General features: G+C 49.9%; 7 non-coding genes and 1 pseudogene across 7 annotated transcripts; 1 reads left to right on the top strand and 7 right to left on the bottom strand.

Annotated features, from left to right (window-relative positions):
* Positions 1 to 133: 133 nt before the first annotated feature.
* LOC129183409 (5S ribosomal RNA) lies at positions 134 to 252 on the bottom strand. The gene has a single exon (XR_008570827.1). It is a non-coding gene; the product is annotated as a 5S ribosomal RNA (ribosomal RNA).
* Positions 253 to 552: 300 nt separating this feature from the next.
* On the bottom strand, positions 553 to 671 carry LOC129183398 (5S ribosomal RNA). The gene has a single exon (XR_008570816.1). It is a non-coding gene; the product is annotated as a 5S ribosomal RNA (ribosomal RNA).
* A 295-nt stretch (positions 672 to 966) lies between these two features.
* LOC129183577 (5S ribosomal RNA) lies at positions 967 to 1,085 on the bottom strand. The gene has a single exon (XR_008570991.1). It is a non-coding gene; the product is annotated as a 5S ribosomal RNA (ribosomal RNA).
* A 299-nt stretch (positions 1,086 to 1,384) lies between these two features.
* Positions 1,385 to 1,503, bottom strand: LOC129183561 (5S ribosomal RNA). The gene has a single exon (XR_008570976.1). It is a non-coding gene; the product is annotated as a 5S ribosomal RNA (ribosomal RNA).
* Positions 1,504 to 1,803: 300 nt separating this feature from the next.
* On the bottom strand, positions 1,804 to 1,922 carry LOC129184500 (5S ribosomal RNA). The gene has a single exon (XR_008571874.1). It is a non-coding gene; the product is annotated as a 5S ribosomal RNA (ribosomal RNA).
* Positions 1,923 to 2,222: 300 nt separating this feature from the next.
* Positions 2,223 to 2,341, bottom strand: LOC129183563 (5S ribosomal RNA). Its single transcript, XR_008570978.1, has one exon. It is a non-coding gene; the product is annotated as a 5S ribosomal RNA (ribosomal RNA).
* A 295-nt stretch (positions 2,342 to 2,636) lies between these two features.
* Positions 2,637 to 2,755, bottom strand: LOC129183386 (5S ribosomal RNA). The gene has a single exon (XR_008570805.1). It is a non-coding gene; the product is annotated as a 5S ribosomal RNA (ribosomal RNA).
* Positions 2,756 to 14,890: 12,135 nt separating this feature from the next.
* On the top strand, positions 14,891 to 15,025 carry LOC129184056 (small nucleolar RNA U3; annotated as a pseudogene).
* The last annotated feature ends 5,534 nt before the right edge of the window (positions 15,026 to 20,559 follow it).

The raw sequence follows: 20,559 nt of genomic DNA, 5'->3' as shown, positions 1-20,559 counted from the left end.
AGCAGATAGAAAAACACTGTAGATGGATGTTCCTCACATGAGGGCAAAATAAATACTCTTCCTCCATTCAAAGTGATGGCGTTTTCCAAGAAGTGGGAAACAGCGCCCTCTGCTGAAAGCCAAGAGCCTAAAAAGCTTACAGCACCTGGTATTCCCAGGCGGTCTCCCATCCAAGTACTAACCAGGCCCGCCCCTGCTTAGCTTCCGAGATCGGACGAGATCGGGCGTTCTCAGGGTAGTATGGCCGTAAGCCGGAAAGCTCTCTGAAAACTTTCCTTTTAAAGACGACACTGGTCAAACTGCGCTTCTGCAAACGGTCTCGGATGTGTGTGCACACTTTGCTGCTCGTATGGTTTTTCTGGCTGTTTTGTGCCACCGGTCGCAGCCACAGCCAGCCTATAAGCCTGTTTGAACTTCACAGCAGATAGAAAAACACTGTAGATGGATGGTCCTCACATGAGGGCAAAATAAATACTCTTCCTCCATTCAAAGTGATGGCGTTTTCCAAGAAGTGGGAAACAGCGCCCTCTGCTGAAAGCCAAGAGCCTAAAAAGCTTACAGCACCTGGTATTCCCAGGCGGTCTCCCATCCAAGTACTAACCAGGCCCGCCCCTGCTTAGCTTCCGAGATCGGACGAGATCGGGCGTTCTCAGGGTAGTATGGCCGTAAGCCGGAAAGCTCTCTGAAAACTTTCCTTTTAAAGACGACACTGGTCAAATTGCGCTTCTGCAAACGGTCTCGGATGTGTGTGCACACTTTGCTGCTCGTATGGTTTTTCTGGCTGTTTTGTGCCACCGGTCGCAGCCACAGCCAGCCTATAGGCCTGTTTGAACTTCACAGCAGAGAGACAAATAGATGGATGTTCCTCACATGAGGGCAAAATAAATACTCTTCCTCCATTCAAAGTGATGGCGTTTTCCAAGAAGTGGGAAACAGCGCCCTCTGCTGAAAGCCAAGAGCCTAAAAAGCTTACAGCACCTGGTATTCCCAGGCGGTCTCCCATCCAAGTACTAACCAGGCCCGCCCCTGCTTAGCTTCCGAGATCGGACGAGATCGGGCGTTCTCAGGGTAGTATGGCCGTAACCGGAAAGCTCTCTGAAAACTTTCCTTTTAAAGACGACACTGGTCAAACTGCGCTTCTGCAAACGGTCTCGGATGTGTGTGCACACTTTGCTGCTCGTATGGTTTTTCTGGCTGTTTTGTGCCACCGGTCGCAGCCACAGCCAGCCTATAAGCCTGTTTGAACTTCACAGCAGATAGAAAAACACTGTAGATGGATGTTCCTCACATGAGGGCAAAATAAATACTCTTCCTCCATTCAAAGTGATGGCGTTTTCCAAGAAGTGGGAAACAGCGCCCTCTGCTGAAAGCCAAGAGCCTAAAAAGCTTACAGTACCTGGTATTCCCAGGCGGTCTCCCATCCAAGTACTAACCAGGCCCGCCCCTGCTTAGCTTCCGAGATCGGACGAGATCGGGCGTTCTCAGGGTAGTATGGCCGTAAGCCGGACAGCTCTCTGAAAACTTTCCTTTTAAAGACGACACTGGTCAAACTGCGCTTCTGCAAACGGTCTCGGATGTGTGTGCACACTTTGCTGCTCGTATGGTTTTTCTGGCTGTTTTGTGCCACCGGTCGCAGCCACAGCCAGCCTATAAGCCTGTTTGAACTTCACAGCAGATAGAAAAACACTGTAGATGGATGTTCCTCACATGAGGGCAAAATAAATACTCTTCCTCCATTCAAAGTGATGGCGTTTTCCAAGAAGTGGGAAACAGCGCCCTCTGCTGAAAGCCAAGAGCCTAAAAAGCTTACAGCACCTGGAATTCCCAGGCGGTCTCCCATCCAAGTACTAACCAGGCCCGCCCCTGCTTAGCTTCCGAGATCGGACGAGATCGGGCGTTCCCAGGGTAGTATGGCCGTAAGCCGGAAAGCTCTCTGAAAACTTTCCTTTTAAAGACGACACTGGTCAAACTGCGCCTCTGCAAACGGTCTCGGATGTGTGTGCACACTTTGCTGCTCGTATGGTTTTTCTGGCTGTTTTGTGCCACCGGTCGCAGCCACAGCCAGCCTATAAGCCTGTTTGAACTTCACAGCAGAGAGACAAATACTGTAGATGGATGTTCCTCACATGAGGGCAAAATAAATACTCTTCCTCCATTCAAAGTGATGGCGTTTTCCAAGAAGTGGGAAACAGCGCCCTCTGCTGAAAGCCAAGAGCCTAAAAAGCTTACAGCACCTGGTATTCCCAGGCGGTCTCCCATCCAAGTACTAACCAGGCCCGCCCTTGCTTAGCTTCCGAGATCGGACGAGATCGGGCGCTCTCAGGGTAGTATGGCCGTAAGCCGGAAAGCTCTCTGAAAACTTTCCTTTTAAAGACGACACTGGTCAAACTGCGCTTCTGCAAACGGTCTCGGATGTGTGTGCACACTTTGCTGCTCGTATGGTTTTTCTGGCTGTTTTGTGCCACCGGTCGCAGCCACAGCCAGCCTATAAGCCTGTTTGAACTTCACAGCAGAGAGACAAATAGATGGATGTTCCTCACATGAGGGCAAAATAAATACTCTTCCTCCATTCAAAGTGATGGCGTTTTCCAAGAAGTGGGAAACAGCGCCCTCTGCTGAAAGCCAAGAGCCTAAAAAGCTTACAGCACCTGGTATTCCCAGGCGGTCTCCCATCCAAGTACTAACCAGGCCCGCCCCTGCTTAGCTTCCGAGATCGGACGAGATCGGGCGTTCTCAGGGTAGTATGGCCGTAAGCCGGAAAGCTCTCTGAAAACTTTCCTTTTAAAGACGACACTGGTCAAACTGTGCTTCTGCAAACGGTCTCGGATGTGTGTGCACACTTTGCTGCTCGTATGGTTTTTCTGGCTGTTTTGTGCCACCGGTCGCAGCCACAGCCAGCCTATAAGCCTGTTTGACCTTCATAGTCGATAGACAAATAGATGGATGTTCCTCAGATGAGGGCAAAAATAAATACTTAAAAAATAAAATAAATACTACTGAGTTTCTGCCTTGCTCCCCTGACACTTTTTCATTTTTCCACCCTTTTTCTCATTTCATCCAGGGACACACCGGCTCTCACAGACTTTAGAACCGCCCCTGGGCTACAGGAAGCTCGGCCTGGGTTTCTGCCTCGCTCCCTTGACACTTTGTCATTTTTTCACCCTTTTTCTCATTTCATCCAGGGACACACCGGCACTCCACAGACTTTATAGCGGCCCCTGGGCTCCAGGCAGCTCGGGATGGGTTTCTGCCTTGCTCCCTTGACACTTTGTCATTTTTCCACCTTTTTTCTCATTTCATCCAGGGCAACAGCGGCTCTCACAGACTTTAGAACCACCCCTGGGCTCCAGGAAGCTCGGCATGGGTTCCTGCCTTGCTCCCTTAACACTTTGCCATTTTTCCACCTTTTTTCTCATTTCATCCAGGGCAACAGCGGCTCTCACAGATTTTAGAACCGCCCCTGGGCTCCAGGACGCTCAGCATGGGTTTCTGCCTTGCTCCCTTGACACTTTGTCATTTTTTCACCTTTTTCTCATTTCATCCGGGGACACACCGGCTCTTCACAGACTTTACAGCGGCCCCTGGGCTCCAGGCAGCTCGGCATGGGTTTCTGCCTTGCTCCCTTGACATTCTGTCATTTTTTCACCCTTTTTCTCATTTCATCCAGGGACACACCGGCACTCCACAGACTTTACAGCGGCCCCTGGGCTCCAGGCAGCTCGGCCTTAGTTTCTGCCTTGCTCCCTTGACACTTTGTCATTTTTCCACCTTTTTTCCTCATTTCATCCAGGGCAACAGCGGCTCTCACAGACTTTAGAACCGCCCCTGGGCTCCAGGAAGCTCGGCATGGGTTTCTGCCTTGTTCCCTTGACACTTTGCCATTTTTTCACCTTTTTTCTCATTTCATCCAGGGACACACCGGCTCTCCACAGACTTTACAGCGGCCCCTGGGCTCCAGGCAGCTCGACATGGGTTTTTCTGCCTTGCTCCCTTGACACTTTGTCATTTTTTCGCACATTTCTCGTCTATTGACTCCCATTCATTTGACACTGTCATATTTCCGCGATTTGACTGCAACTCCTGCCTGTGTCCGCCAGAGGGCGTCTGGCTTAATAGCGGCTCTCCACGCTTTTTCTATCCGCTTTGAGGCTCCAGGCAGCTCGGCCTGGGTTTCTGCCTTGCTCCATTGACACTTTGCCATTTTTCTACCCTTTTTCTCATTTCATCCAGGGACACACCGGCTCTCCACAGACTTTACAACGGCCCCTGGGCTCCAGGAAGCTCGGCATGTGTTTCTGCCTCGCTCCCTTGACACTTTGTCATTTTTTCACCCTTTTTCTCATTTCATCCAGGGACACACCGGCTCTCCACAGACTTTACAGCGGCCCCTGGGCTCCAGGAAGCTCGGCCTGAGTTTCTGCCTTGCTCCCTTGACACTTTGTTATTTTTCCACCCCTCCTTTCTGGGTACTCTGGCTCGCCGGCAACCGGACGCGGGCCGCAGAAGCCGCCGCGGCCTCCCCTGTAGTCCGAGGCGGACAAAAACTTGGATCGAGGGCTGACTTTCAGTAGATCGCAACGAAGGAATTGCTCTGCTACGTACGAAACCCTGACCCAGAATCAGGTCGTCTGCAAGTCATTTAGCACCGGGTCATCCGCCAACATGCGGTGCGTGTGGAAGGAGAGGGGGCGGCCATCGTCCGGCCGCACCCCGGCCCAGTCACGAGCGGCTCTGCTCGCCGGCGCGGGCGCGCCGGCTATCCCAGACCAGCCGGATCAGCCCCGGCGCTCTGGTATCGTCACGTCTAGGCGGGATTCTGACTTAAAGGCGTTCAGTCATAAGCCCACAGATGGTAGCGTAGCACCAGTGGCTCCTCAGCCAAGCGCATGCACCAAATGTCTGAACCTGCGGTTCCTCTCGTACTGAGCAGGATTACTATTGCAACAACACATCATCAGTAGAGTAAAACTAACCTCTCTCACGACGGTCTAAACCCAGCTCACGTTCCCTATTAGTGGGTGAACAATCCAACGCTTGGTGAATTCTGCTTCACAATGATAGGGACATCGAAGGATCAAAAAGCGTAGAGAGTAGCCTGGGTGGGTTCCGAAGGCTTTCCATCACCTTTTTCCACCCAGTAGCCGGACAGGGCCAAAAAACTTGGGTATCCGACGTCCCTTTTGTGAAGTTTAGTGTCGCACGGCGACGGGGCCCGCGCCCCACTACCTGTCTTGTGACGTACGCAGCCTGAACGATGAACTCCTCCTAAGCCCCTCTCCCCTTCTCTTGCTAGCCACCTGCCAAGGGACGGCAGCTGTCACACTTCCGTGAACCGGGCCATCCCACCCCTGTAAGAACTGCCACTTCCACACTATGTGTCGTGCGTTCATGGCGTCCACCTCTGGTGCAGTCCTCCATGCCGCCTTCTGCTGCACCGGAGCAGGATGTGATGGGCACCGCCTCCTTTCCGCATGACAACTGCCACCTGGGTTGGGCGGCCCGGGCTTTTTTGTTTTTTTCTGAGGGGTTGGTGTCACTCTAGTCTTCCTTCTTTAGTTCAATGACCGGCTGATCCATGTTGCTTTGTGACGACGGTGTCAAGGTAAAACTCCCACGTGGGAAGAACCTTTGAGCGGGACCCGGCAACATGGACCAGTTTCCCGCCGCACCTGCCGGTCAGCTGTCCAGTTCATATGTGCCAACTCCTGTGCTCCTTTGTCCAGGACCTTAGATCCCCGCTCTAGTCAGCTTCCTGTATAATTTGTACAAGTCACATGTGTGGAGCAGGGCCCTCCTGGACATCATACGAGCCAGCGAGTTTATTCTTGGTTTTGAGGTACCCAGCGCGCCTAGCACTTTGTTGTTAATCCTCGGCCATTTGCCGCGGGCGCCAATGACAAAGCTCAAAATTTGTACAGATTTTGTGGGGGGGGCCGTGGATGTAATGACCTTTTTAAGGCAGCTGTATTTGCTCACTTTTCCCAATCCGACTTCTTCTAGGTACTCATTGGATGTTTCAAAACAAACGGCAACATCAACCACTACCACTTGATGTTCTTTTGAGAAGGTAATGTCCGGGACTAGACATTTACCCGACTCGAGCAGATATCTCTTTTCCGGTTTCACTTTCCATCCTCTGCTCTTGCCTTCTGCCTCTAGTAGGTTGCAGATCTTGTTGGGGTTCTGCATTCGCTTACCTTTCAATGCAGAACATTTACCCATTAGATGTCTGAGAGTTTCTGGATGGGCGCCACAAAGCCTGCATGATGTGTTAGTGGAGCCCCCTCTCCCCCTGCTCGCCGAAGCCAGGGTTGGCAGATTGTTTGTTCTTAGTTTGAGTCCCAGTATGAAGTCGGACTGGTGGAAGCCAACACTTGTTGGGTCCCCTAGCCAGCTGTTACTGGCCGTGTCATTTCTGAACATCCTCTGGCCCACCCCCTGTGTAGACAACCCACACCATTTCTCAACCTCCGCGATCCTCCATGTCCTGCTACCCATTGCACGCACGTTCAGGCTTCCCACTGTACCGTCGCCTTCGTGCTTCGTGTCTGTGGCTCTCTCCCACAGGTTCACAACAGTAGGGACGGGGACCACCCTCTTTGCAACCTCTGATACACATTCCTCATTTGACTGCAGCAGGCGCACCAGATTTTTGCATTGAAGGGCTGGGATCATATTTCCAAGTTTTTGCATGCACAGGGCCCCATCCCTAAACCTTCCGTAGATCAGGCCGTTAGCCGTATCCAGCAGAAGGTGTAGCCATCTCTTGACGTACTGGCGGATGTCCCTGTCACATCCCTCCAGCACCGTTTTGGACATTTTTGCGTGGACAGCCCCATACAGCAACTTTGGAATTGCATATGTGCGGAGGATCGCTAGCTTTTGGGTGGGTTTAATCTTCGCTCGTGAAATGTGTTGAGCCAACGTGTTCAGTGCAGTTCGTGTGTCTGGCGGTATAATACCCTTAAGGGGGTGTATTTCAACCCCCAGGTATTTCACACCCTCGTTTCCGTTCAGGATCCATATGGGTGTGTCGCCCAAGCGCCAATCCGCCCCGACACGTTGAACCGTTCGCTGCCTGTTGGCTTTTAAGAAAAAGCCACTGCACTTACTGACGTTGACCTTCATGCCCGTCAACTCCAGGAATGTTTCTAAGATGGTTAGATTGCGCTTCATTCCCTCCTCAGTCTCACTAAGCAACACCAGGTCCTCAGCAAAGGCCAAGGACGTCATTGACGCTTTCCCCATCTTAATCCCGCTCCCTTTCAGTTCAAGCATGTCCAGCAGTGGATCCAGCGCAATGTTGAACAGCAGGGGCGAAAGTGGATCACCCTGTTTGACTCCACTTTTGATGTCTATTCGCCCTGTCGTGCCATCCCTTGTGCTGACCCTCGTCGAACAACCCTTGTAGAGGTCCCTGAGCAATTCCAGCAGGAGCTCATCCACCCCCCTTCTATGGAGGGCTTCAATGATGAGCTCATGAGCCACCGTATCAAAGGCCTTAGCAAGGTCAATGAATACCACCGCCAGAGGTTTCCGCTCGTTCACACAGCATTTAATGGCCCCATTAAGTAGCAATAGGTTTTCTGAACAGCCTGGTGCTTGAATAAATCCTCGTTGGCACGGGTTCAATGGGCACACCTCTTTTAATCTATTGTTCACATATCCAGAGAACAATCTCAGCGCCATTGAACCGATTGTTATTGGGCGCCAGTTACCTACTCGCTGCAAGGCGGCCGGGTCTTCCACTTTTGGGATCAGGGTGGTGCGGCTCTGCTTAAGTGCTGATGGCACTTTGCCTTGGAATAGCATTCTGTTAAACAGGTATGCTAATTTCCTTCCATCCCTATCCCGTCGTATGTTCCCAACTTTGATCCCGTCGCACCCCGCAGCAGAATTAGGTTTAATTTTTCTGAGCAGTGCCACGACCTCGCCCGCTAGGATGGGAGATGACAGCGGAGAGTTGTCCGTTTTAGGAAGCAAACCAAACCTTCCTAGCCCCTGGAACGACGGGGCTTTGCTCCATACGCCCTGGTAGTGTTCCTGGACCAACATCCGCGGTAGCGGACATGGCTTACGTGGCACGCCCCCGAGGATTTGGTGGGCTAATTCAGCTCTGTTAGACATGAAGGCCTGCTGGTTCATGAGGTACTTCGATCTGTGGTGAGCTCTCTTCAGAATTACGGCTGGCCTCCTGCCTTTGGCCGACGCTTCCCACCTTCCACGTCGGCCCATTTCCTTGATCGCTCTCCTGCACATCAACCTTGTCCCTTTTTCGTTCCATAGCTCGGGGGCCTCCCTAAACTCGCACTCCATTAGTGACAAGTTTACCTGCAGGAGATCTTTCATACCCACCGCTCTGACCCCCGCGTGGGATGCCCCCTTAAGCCACTTTTTAATCTCTGTGATTTCTGTATTGGGAGTTTCGGTTTTGGTGCTTTTAAGCGATTTTAGCTTGTTCACAATTTGCAGTCTTGTGAACCTAGGCAGGGACGCCATTGTTCTTTTGAGCAGCTCAGGTCCCCCTGTTCCTCTGATCGCCCGCAGGGTGTTCACTTCCTCCTCGCGCCAAACCAGCCGCGGGCCACATCTGCTCTTTTCGGTCCTCTTAATCGTTTCCTCTAAGATGAAGTGATAGCCCACCTGCCATTCGGAATGACCGCGAGCAATGATTACAGGCAAATTCACCCTGGGTGAAATTTAACCTCCTTTTAGCGCCGCATTTGGGAGCATGACGGGACGCCACGCTCAGCGAGGGATACAGGCCAGCACATCTTCTACAGAAGATTGAGATGTTGCGCACCCGGTGTTTCTTTCTGAGGTGGCCCGCTGCTGCAGCAGCAGTTTCCAGCACCACTTCATCGAATTTACACCGTTCAGATGACCAAGGAACCCTGATGCCTATTATAATATCGCTCAGAATTTTTCCAACTGGCTCCGCAGGGGTCTCTACCCGCTTGGTGTATGACAGGGCAATCATGGAGACTTGCCTGTCTTCCTTAGGGAAGAGAACCCTTCTTCCCAGCGACCAAGAGACCTTCCTGCGTGGGGTACCCGGAGTCTCGCTGCTGTTGTCAGAGCCTTTGGTTAGGGCCCGCATCAATTTTATGTTGCGGGGGTTCCTCGGTCTGGGGCTAGTCACGCCCCATTTTCTGAGATGATGTAGCCTGGATTTGAGGCTATTGCTGGGCGTGTAGAACATCTTTGCCGGCAGGCGGGTCTTGCACTCTGACCCTGCCGGCAATTGAGGCAGGTGATGATCCTGGCTCATGTATGAACAAGTAGGAGAACCACACACTTGTTCATCCATTCATTTATTCCTGCTGAACCATTACCATAGTTGTCTACCCTTAGCAGACTTCTTTTGGGTCCAGCCTGTGCGGTCGACTTACGTTGTGTCACAACAAAGCAGCTTGGTTACAAAAACGCTCTGAATTTCTGCAGTTGAGGGCAACCCTCCATCCGAACATCAACATAAAGTGTTGACCGATGGTGGCCCCCTCTGGCAGGTAGCACTAATAGGTCAGTTTCCTATAATCTAAAAGAAGCAGACTCGCCCGTCCTAATCAAGCACAACTTGATAGTGGGGGTCCTCTGCTCCGGGTTGATGTGGTAGCCGGTCCAAGCCAACGTTCCAATGGATCCTCGCAAAAGGATTTAAAGTGTACTCATTCCAATTACAGGGCCTCGAAAGAGTCCTGTATTGTTATTTTTCGTCACTACCTCCCCGGCTGCCTTCCTTGGATGTGGTAGCCATTTCTCAGGCTCCCTCTCCGGAATCGAACCCTGATTCCCCGTTACCCGTGGTCACCATGGTAGGCACACAAAGTACCATCGAAAGTTGATAGGGCAGACATTCGAATGAGACGTCGCCGCCACGGGGGGCCAGCGATCGGCACCAGGTTATCTAGAGTCACCAAAGCGGCCGGGGCGGTCCCCGGAGGGAGGCGCCCCGCATGGGTTTTCGGTCTGATAAATGCACGCATCCCCGCCAGGGTCAGCGCTCGTGGGCATGTATTAGCTCTAGAATTGCCACAGTTATCCAAGTAACGGTGGAGCGATCAAAGAAACTATAACTGATTTAATGAGCCATTCGCAGTTTCACTGTACATCGCCGTGTGTACTTAGACTTGCATGGCTTAATCTTTGAGACAAGCATATGCTACTGGCAGGATCAACCAGGTAGACTCGCGTCGCACCAAGGGGTGGGGGGGGGGATGGCGGACGTGGGGCCGCGGCCGCTGGAAAAAGGAGGAAGAAAGATAGACAGGGGCACGGCGCGCGGCCCCCCCGGGCTTGCACCGGGTCGCCGTGGAGGGGGACGGCATGGCGCCGGCTCCCAGGCTCTCCCTGGGACGCAGCTAGTGGCGTAGCCGGGGCATTCCCTTCGCCGGGCCTCCGTCACGGCTCAGAGGTGGTCGCAAACTGCTGCGAGTCCAGTAGAGGGGCGGCCCGCCACGCAGCGCCCTCACGCTGCGCGGTTGCCTGAGGTTAAGAAAAAGGGTGTTTCCGAACTTGCCTGCCGCTGTCGCTGCTTCCTACGCACCTTAAACCGCCCAGGCGGGCACCTGTCCCGAGAGATGACGGCGATGCGGGGGCCGAACCGGCGCGGCGCCGATGGAGGACAACTGGGTCAGACGGGTCGTCTCGATCTCGCTACCGATAGGTCGGGCAGAGTGCGACACGCGTGTGACGAGGGGACGGCGAACCGCTGCCTCGGCAATCTTTGGTTTCACGAGTGCCATCTGCACTTGCCCATTGAGGCCAACCCGCAGGCTGGAGGAGCCGTCCGCCCGAACACCGGCACCACGGCCGGCCAGCGGGGGCCCTCCAAGGGCGGGTCTGGTTTACCGTTAGGTCAGTGGGGGATCAGGGGGTTGGTTGTGTGTGCGAGCGCGGCCGGGGGGGGGCAATGGCCCCCGGGTGGCCGCGCGGGAATCTCATTTGTCTCGGGCGAGCACTCGGCTCCTTTTTATCGGACACCCGGAGGTGAAGCACGGGCCCTGCTACCGCGCTGGAGGTCCCACTTGCCTCCAATGAGCACTCGGCTCCTCTTTATCAGACACCCGGAGGTGAAGCGCGGGCCCTGCTACCGTGCTGGAGGTCCCACTTGCCTCCAATGAGCACTCGGCTCCTCTTTATCGGACACCCGGAGTCGAGGCGCGGGCCCCTCTACCCGCGCCGGAGCCTCAGCTTGCCTTCCAATGAGCTGGACTCATTTATTTTCTTTGGAGTGGGCCACTCAGAGGTGGAGAGCGACCAGGGGAAGCACGGCCAGGGGCCGCCGGATGCCGCCCATCGCGGGCGCTCACACTCCTCTGACACCTTCGTAGCAGCAAAGTGCTCCTTTTTTCATTCGCCACCCGGAGGTGGAGCGCGGATCCAGCCACCGCGCCGGAGCGAGCAGCAGCCTCGCTCCTAGTGTGCACCCGCAGGCGAAGCGCGGCCAGGGGCCGCCGGATGCCGCCCATGGCGGGCGCACACGCTTTTCTGACACCTTCGTAGCACCAAAGTGCTGCTTTTTTGGATTCGCCACCCGGAGGTGGAGCGCGGACAAAGCTACCGCGCGTGCACCCGCAGGCGTGCACCCGCAGGCGTGCACCCGCAGGCGTGCACCCGCAGGCGAAGCGCGGCCAGGGGCCCCTGGATGCCGCCCATCGCGGGCGCACACGCTTTTCTGACACCTCTGATTGGCCGCCCGGAGATGGAGAGCGACCCGCAGGCGAAGCGCGGCCAGGGTCCGCCGGACGCCGCCCATCGCAGGCGCTCCCACTCCTCGGACAGCTCCATCGGCGCAGCAGGGCGCTCGCGGTCGTCTTTACCCGCTGGCGAGGTGCGGCCAGGGCCGCCAGAAGTCGTCTATCGCGTGCGCCAACTCCCACGAAGCACCAACGTGCTCCTTTGGATTTTTTCATCCGGAGGTGACGCGGCCCATCGCGGGCGCTCCTCGTCGGACACCTGCGTCACACAGCCTGGGTGCCAGCTGTGGAGTGACACTTAGAAAATGGATACACAAGTCACTCTTATTAGTTACCGTTCCCTTTTGTTTGTGTCACGCTTGGAAATGCTTGAGAGGTGACACTTTGTCAAAATTGCAGCACATGTCTCTTAATCATCGCTGCTCATGAGTCTTCCTTGGATGCCTGCCATGCGCGCGGCCCAACGGAGCACTCTGTTGGGGTGGGCAGCCCAGGCCGCCTTGCGCAGCCCATCAGGGCACCCGGGGGACGCGGAAACCAGTTTTTAGAAAATAACCTCAAGGGTTTCCCCACAGCGGCCCGGCCCAGCTTGCGTCCGTGTTTCAGTGCGCCAAAAGCGGCATCAAAATAGTGCTTTTCTCGGTCTTTCCCCTGGAGGTCAGTGTTTCTAAAAACTGGGTTTCCGAAATCGTGCTGGAGGTGTTTTGGTCAACCAGGAAAAATGGTGTTTACGGGAGTGGGTACAGTATACCCCCCCCCCCCCCCCCCCCCCCCCCTCTCGGCTGATTTGCCCTCTCCCGTAAACGCGTTTTTTCCTGGTCAACCAAAACACTCATTGACTCCCATTCATCTGACACTTTGTCATTTTTTCAGCACTTTCTTTGCGCATTGGGTACTCCGCGCCATTGACTCCCATTCATTTGACACTTTGAAAAATCATCCGAGCGGCTCTGCACGCTTTTTATAGCCGCTTTGGGGCTCCAGCCGCCTCGGCCTGCATTTCCGCCTAGGTCCGTTAGGACTTAGGCATTTGTTTGGCTCAGACCATTTGCGCCAGTCTCTCCAAAGATAACTTTCTCCCGGATTCTTTGAGGAAGTTGTGTAACGCCAGCAGGTGATAGTCACTGAGTTGTTTACACTCATGTAGCGTACCATCATATACTTCCCTGTCTATCTCAAGGCTTTCGGACTAGTTTGTGCCCTTATCTGGCTGCTGGTCCTGGCTAGCCTTCACTTTGTGTTAGCACTTCACTAATTCTGTTTAACCTTTGACACACTAAAACAGTTGTTCATCTTCTCAGCTAAATTATTTTAAAAGCAGCATTATTTCTAGAAACTACTTGTTTCACTAAGTTGTTAGACTGATTAAACAGTTCCATCTATACTGTACTTATTTTAAGGGACTCAGCTAATAATTCAATCAATAAACATCAATTCAAACAGTTATTCGAAAATCTACTTGTATATGTTGCTTCATAAAATCACTCAGTAAATCCATGTTTGCCTACAGTACACTGCTCAGACCAGAGAGTAGATGACTACTTACACTCCTGTGGGCCTGTGCTCCCATGAAAATGTTTCTGCATGGAGTGTGTGAGGACCTGTCTTTGGCACTTGGGATCTTCCTTCCTACTTCCCTTTTATTAGATTCAAGATTCAAGAGTTTTATTGTCATATGCACAGTAAAACTGGTGGTTCTGCTATGCAGTGAAATTCTTGTTCTGTTCATTCTCCCAAAAAAGAAAGAAAGAAAAACAGAAGAAAAAGAATAAGAACATCAGAAACATAAACACCAATAAATTAAGCAACAACAACAGAAGAGACATGAATACAAATAAATAAATAAATAAATAAAGTGCTATGAGTGTGTGCGTGTGTTACGTGCGGCGTGTGTGAGTACTTCGTTGAGAAGCCTGATGGCCTGTGGGTAAAAGCTGTTTGCCAGCCTTGTGGTCCTGGACTTCAAACTCCTGTAGCGTCTGCCTGACGGGAGGAGTGTGAATAATGAGTGTTGTGGATGTGTGCTGTCCTTGATGAGGTTGTGTGTTCTTCGTAGGACTCTAGATTTATAAATGTCTTGCAGTGAGGGGAGGGCTGCCCCAACAATGTTCTGTGAGGTCTTGATCACCCGCTGGAGTGCCTTCCTATCACGTGTTGTACAGTTACCGTACCAAACAGTGATGGAGGCGGTAAGGACACTTTCCATAGTGCATCTGTAGAAGCAACAAAGACGATCAGAGGAGTGAATGCATGAGTCGGTTTCTTGTGTCCAATCCCGTAAGTCATTCAAATTCAAACAAAATTTTAACTTTGAGAGAAGAGAGAAATGTGATAAAATGTTATGAGAAAAATGTCTGATAAAAGTGGATAAAGTGTATGGTGAGCGTTTTTACAGCCTTAAAACGTATCTAATAATTGTACAAAAATATAGTTGGCTACTTGACGGATTTCAATTATTGTGGGCTATTTTGGAAACCCAGGAGCCCAGTCCCCAAAACCACATTAGAGCGGCCGATGGGAAAAACTACTATGGAGCTATGGCTCTATCTAGTGGTTGGAGGGTCGAATTACAACGTCGTCCTCCAAAGTGTCTCTCTCGACGACAAGTCATTCCACATTTCCGTGATAAATCGTGATAAAATATCAGCATCATTGCATATTGAGAAATAAGTGTTATGTTAGGAGTTAATGGGCATAAAATGGTAACTAGGCGCAAAAGAATGCTGCATACACGTGTCTTCTACTCAAAAGGCTGTGCAGTGCAGGCGTGACCTCTTTTGCTTTTTTTGCAGGTTTAAAAACTCCGTGGCTGAATTTCATATGAATTTCGTATAAAGTGAATATTGAACCCCCAGCGCCACCAATAGTATGGCCACTAGTGATGTCATTACATGCTTTACATGCTGCTAAGAATTGGCTGATCACTTGAACGTTTGCAGTTCGTGATTTCCTTTAAAAACAACTCATAAATACCGCAGCAGCTCTCGCAAAGCATTCTGGGTCTTATATGCACTGGCATATAATTGTAGAATTGTGGAATTAAGTAGACGGAATTAGTCAATATTAACGTAAACGTACTTGGTTGGTTTTAAATTCAAGAAGTGTATTTTTACAGGAGTAAACTACATGAGTCCCACGAGTGAAAATGGTAGTCATGTAGATGACTTCCTGTCGGAATCCAGTGTTGAGTTGAGACTATACTTTTAGGAATCATTTCTATGATGTGACCTGAGAAATGTGTTCTAGAAGTCAATGGTCTCACCTCCCACGATGATGAGAAACATATCCATTAATCATGATGATGATATTTTTGGGATTTGAGTGGGTATAAAAGTGTAAAGTCATTAATTCTCGTCCATAGCAGAGAATCAGAGAGTCAGTTTGACATTTCTTCTCTGTTCAGAAATCTGTTCCTTTGGTACGAACTGCTCACTAAAATGTAGTGAAGATGAGATGAATCCTCATGTGCATCGAACCACGTGAGCCAATTAGTTCTAAAAAGGGTTCGTTTCTCGAAGCTTCATGTGCACACGAACCCCCCTACTGGCCAGGTGTGTAATCACAGGCAGCTGTATCTGAACCACATTGTGTAGATTCATTGAATTGTTGTGTCCATGAATAACAAAAACTGTATGACCAAATCATGTCTCTACATAAATGACCACATTTGTGTGTAATAAAATAGTTGTTGAATGTATTGTGTTTGTGTACATTTTGTGTACCAAATGGTACTATCATATGACATGGCAGGTTGTGTCATCATGTTTTTCTGCCACTTTAGAAAAATGGCAGGCAGAGGACAGTGGAAGTGCTTGTGGAACTATGAAGAAGTACTGAATATGCTTGTGTAACGAGGACAATGATGTACGGGACAGGGGAGATTTCATTCATTTTTATACACAAATAACACTTTCTCAACACTTTTTGGTTTGAAACGGTTTCTTTTTTTTGACACAATTTCTCCAGCCTTTGAAAACACCCTTTCACAGGGGACAGAAGACACTGGCGTGCACAAAAATGCAATTGGCGGATGATATCAATTTGGGTACAACAGTTTTGGCCTCTCCCAGTACACCAGAGGGTTTTCCAGCCTGCTGATATTTGGTCCAGAAAGGTAGCGCTGGACCTCCACAGTGGCTTCTGCAGTTACATTTTGGGTCTTTTGTGCTTCCGTGACACTGGTGTCCAGACGATGCCCATCAGCACTGAACCAAGCCTGGTGTTGTCATCCACAAAATGGCGTGTTACAGCCAGGTAGGCATCCATATTGATGGATGTCCACTTATCAGATGAAGGCTAACAGCAGCCACCTTCTCCACTCCAGCCTTAGCCTTCTCCTTTGCTGACTCATACTTGGCCTCCACCAAAGAGCCTCAAGGAAAAATACATAGTGCTGAATTGTGTAACGTCCAATAAAGTACTCCTTCGTTTCATGCATGCAGCCTTACATACCTGCCTTGTAGGGAGAACATCATTGGGATCCAATTTGGACACAAATGTCCTGAATGCAACATCATCCACAATACTGAAGGGCTGTGTGTCCTTCAATGTCATGGAGACAAGGGCTTCACCCAGCTCTTGTTTTCTGGTGGCTGGTTAAAAGAGAATAAATGAAGTTCATGTTCATGTTAAGCATCTTTATTTACACAATAAACAACAGTCAATATGGAAAAATGGTGCTAGCCTGGAATGACTTACCTTGGCTGGCTGAAGCTCCACTTCCCTCCTTATTCTCATGAAGGCACAGCATGGATGAGGTGTTGTGATTGGACCCCAACTCCTTGGAACGCAACAAACACCTCACCTTTGAACAAATATTAAACAGTTGAAAAATAAGGTTCTCCATAAACAAACCTCATGTGTCAGGAATAATGCTACGTTTAGCTCATATCCTCCTCTTCCTCACTGGCTCCATTCTCTTACCTAGTCTCTCCTCACGCTCCGAAATCTCCAAACTATCTCCAAACTATATAAATGCTATCCAAACTCTATAACCTCTATCCAAACGCTGAAATGACTGAAACTCCTCATCAAAAAGCCCCATTTTGAATGGAGCCTGAGGGGTTTATATTGCCGTCAAACCTCACGCCAAAATCTGAACCACTGCCCGAAGCGGTCACGTGGTACAGCCGGGCATTTTCAGCTCCTCCCCTAAATACAGTATGCCTCACACACTCACACACATTTAATGTGTAAAATGGATATCTACTCACCACTAATCAATGATCATGGAAGAAGATGGCAATGGGACTCATGGTGTACACCTTTTATATGTTAGCATGTTGGCAGTGGCAGTTCTGGGTCTGGGCCATATGGGCAATTGCCCCTCTTGCAGCACCGATTTCTCTGCTCCCCTTCCTAAGACAGGGGCCGGCTTTTGGCCAGGGCGGTATTCTTTTGGGGGGAGACACTGGGGAATCAAATGTATTTGTGTTCAGCCCTCATCTAGTCAGGATATGTGGCAAATGGGCTCCTTCTACAGGCGGGATGCTCTCACCTCCTCGTTGCTCCGAAGTCATCAGATGTCCACCACGTGACCAAACAAAACAGAGTATGGGGGGGCTCACTTCGCCTTCGCTACTCCAGTTTCCTCCTACATTCCAAAAATATGCATGTTAGTTTAATTGGAGACTCTAAATTGTCTATTTGTCTATATGTGCCCTGCTACCAGTCAGTGTACCCCGCCTCTCCCCCAAAAGTCACACACACACACACACACACACACACACACACACACACACACACACACACACACACACACACACACACACACACACACACAGGGTGTCCCAAATAATGTATAGACTTGCTGCAACAGTCTGTCTTGCCAAGTATTGGAGAAGACTTTTAAGATGAGGAGTTTATTTTCAGCAAGATGTGGCACCCCCACACTACCATGGTGATGTTAGATCCTTCCTTGATGAGATCTTCCTTGGACGGAGGCGGGTATTGTTGACCTCACACCACTAGATTTTTTTATGGGGATACCTAAAAGACAAAGCCTACACCAGGGGTCACCAACACGTCGATCATGAGCCACCACTCCATCTTTGGGATGGAGTGAGATCTTTGTCAAGCTAGGCCGACGTGGCTCGTTGGGGCTGACTGTTGTAACGCATTGACCTGCCTCTCTCTCCTCAACCACCATCGCTCACCCTCAACACTGAGCCAACGAGCCAAATAGAGTGGAAGTTGCCACAAGCCGGACACCGACCAAGATTCACAAAAGTAGTGGTGCTCCAAGTGCTGCCCACGGCCCAGAAGTCAGTAAATACACAGGATGCTGAATGCTGAAAGGTGTAAGTGTACATGATGACGTCATATCTTCCCTCATGTGCAAACTTCCCATCACACCAACGAACCACCTGACTCCCAAGTTGATTCCACTTCCCTATTTGGGAATATTGGCTGCTTTAACGGGAGCTGCTGCTTTGCTTGACTTTGGAGACATCAGAAGAGCCTTTTAATGTGCTCTTTCAGGCTCCAACATGTTGCTTTCAGCCAAAGGAGGAGGAAACTGTGAGTTTGTGTGCAGTTAGCGGCTGACACCAAGGATTTCAGAAAAGCAGTCAGTATCTGCTGTGACCACCATTTGCCTCATGCAGTGCAACACATCTCCTTGGCATAGAGTTGATCAGGTTGTGGATTGTGGTCTGTGGAATGTTGGTCCACTCCTCTTCAATGGCTGTGCCAAGTTGCTGGATATTGGCGGGAACTGGTACACGCTGTCGTCTACGCCCATCCAGAGCATCCCAAACATGCTCAATGGGCGACATGTCCGGTGAGTATGCTGGCCATACAAGAACTGGGACGTTTTCAGCTTCCAAGAATTGTGTACAGATCCTTGCTACATGGGGCCGTGCATTATCCTGCTGCAACACGAGGTGATGGATGTCCTGCCAAATTCTCTGAAACGCCTTTGGAGACGGCTTATGGTGGAGAAATGAACATTCAATACACGAGCAACAGCTCTGGTTGCACTAATCGTGGTGTCTAATCAGCATGTTGACATGCACACCTGTGAGGCGGGATGGATGATCTCAGCAAAGGAGAAGTGCTCGCTTTCACACATTTTGACAGATTTGTCAACAATATTTGAGAGAAATGGTGATATTGTGGAAACGAAAGTGTTGTGTTTCTATTTTTGTTGTGTGTATATGTGACAGATTGAATAATAGGCACTATGTGGGTGTAGCAGTCATGTTTAATAATTGCCTTAATACTCATATGGTACCTATTTCATGCTTAAAATGTTGTTAGTTGCAGCAGTAAGAGTACAGTCAAATGTTTTTGGCTTAATGTTATTGTAACAGAAAAAGCAATAGTTATTGTAGTACTGGAGGGCTCCAGCAGGGGGCGGTTAGCGCTTTTGGGTCACACTAAGAACACCTCACTTCCTCCTCCTCAGTCATTACAAACGTGGCTTGAGGAAAGATCGTGTCCGTTTGTCCTGATTCAATAATTCTCATTTTCCCAAGAAGTAGTTTATGCTTATGAATGTGTCATTGAATGTTTAAAGGTGTTATGGAATGTGTATGTGTTACGGTGTATGCGTGTATTTCAAGTTAACGAGGTCTAAACGAGCTAATGCTAAAGCTAACGGCACTGCCGAACGAGCTGAAGCTAATGTTCAGAGAACCGCCATGTTTATGATGTAATACTGTGAAGAGGAACATTTAGTCTCCTTGTTAATATATGTGTGTATTTGCTGGAGTATCTGTGATGTGTGTGCTATTGTAACCAGTGAGTAATTAAAACAGAGTCCTGATAGCAGTTTACTATCAATCCAGATTTAATTATTTGCTGGACTGAAATGCATCTCTTATTTTGTTTCACAACCTAGAAGTCAGCGAACATAACAACATGCATGGACAAAACATTTAAACATAACACACACAAAAAAAATATCTATATATAATAATGAATGTCCCTTAAACTGTCCTGAGCACAATTTAAGATTTGCTGGCCAGCATACAAAATTAAAGAGTCTATAGAGCTCTATACATGTATATATGGGCTGTGTATGAAGGAATGAGTGTGTGCTGTGGTGCCTGGGATGCTCCAGCAACGGCAGGATGGTGACGATGATGATGACAAGGAGGTGGATGGTGTCCTCTTCCTCCACTGTAGCCAACAAGGAACAGTAACAGTCGCTCACATCCAATTCGCTAGCAGGAAAACAGCATAAAGTCATGCAGTGATGGATTGAGCAGACAGGCCTGGCACACACAGGTGGCTCTCCTACACACTTTGACCATGTGCGAGCCTACAGCGCTCACTAGGGGCACCATGGTAACCAATTAACGACTGTCGCAATACTGTCGTAAAGATGTCCATTTCTTATAAAGACAATCACATACAATTATAATAAAACAACGAATGTATAAAATTTAGTAGCACATTATTTAACTGATAACGACAGTGGCATTAATCCCTGAACATTACCTAGAGAAAAATAACATTTCTTTTAATCACACAAAAACACAGCTGGGTTACATCCTCCCCCACTTAGAATGTGACGTCCCCGTCACTACCACGGGCTAACGACTGCACTAACCCAGCAATTTGCTGTTGCAAAGACATAATGAAACTGTGGAACAATGTCTGCTGATTTGGGGTACAGAGACTGTGTTGTCTGCAATGAGCTTTATACCCAAGCTGATAATCACTGAGATACTTTGGTGGTAGTCTATTCCTTTGAGGCCTAACTTGTGACAGGGCTGGACTAGCCACTGTAGCCACATCTGACAAATCCACCACGTCTAAACTGAACTCAGGGGCATCAGGATTCAAAGAAGGTTGTGATGGATACATAGTTTGCTCCAGGGCATCGAGAGTCGTGTCATGGGCTTCCCGTTCC

The sequence above is a fragment of the Dunckerocampus dactyliophorus genome, chromosome 6 (genome assembly GCF_027744805.1).
Source record: "Dunckerocampus dactyliophorus isolate RoL2022-P2 chromosome 6, RoL_Ddac_1.1, whole genome shotgun sequence".
Lineage (NCBI taxonomy): Eukaryota > Metazoa > Chordata > Actinopteri > Syngnathiformes > Syngnathidae > Dunckerocampus > Dunckerocampus dactyliophorus.
The sequence above is the reverse complement of the archived record's forward strand: the minus strand, read 5'-3'. Positions and strand labels throughout refer to the sequence as shown.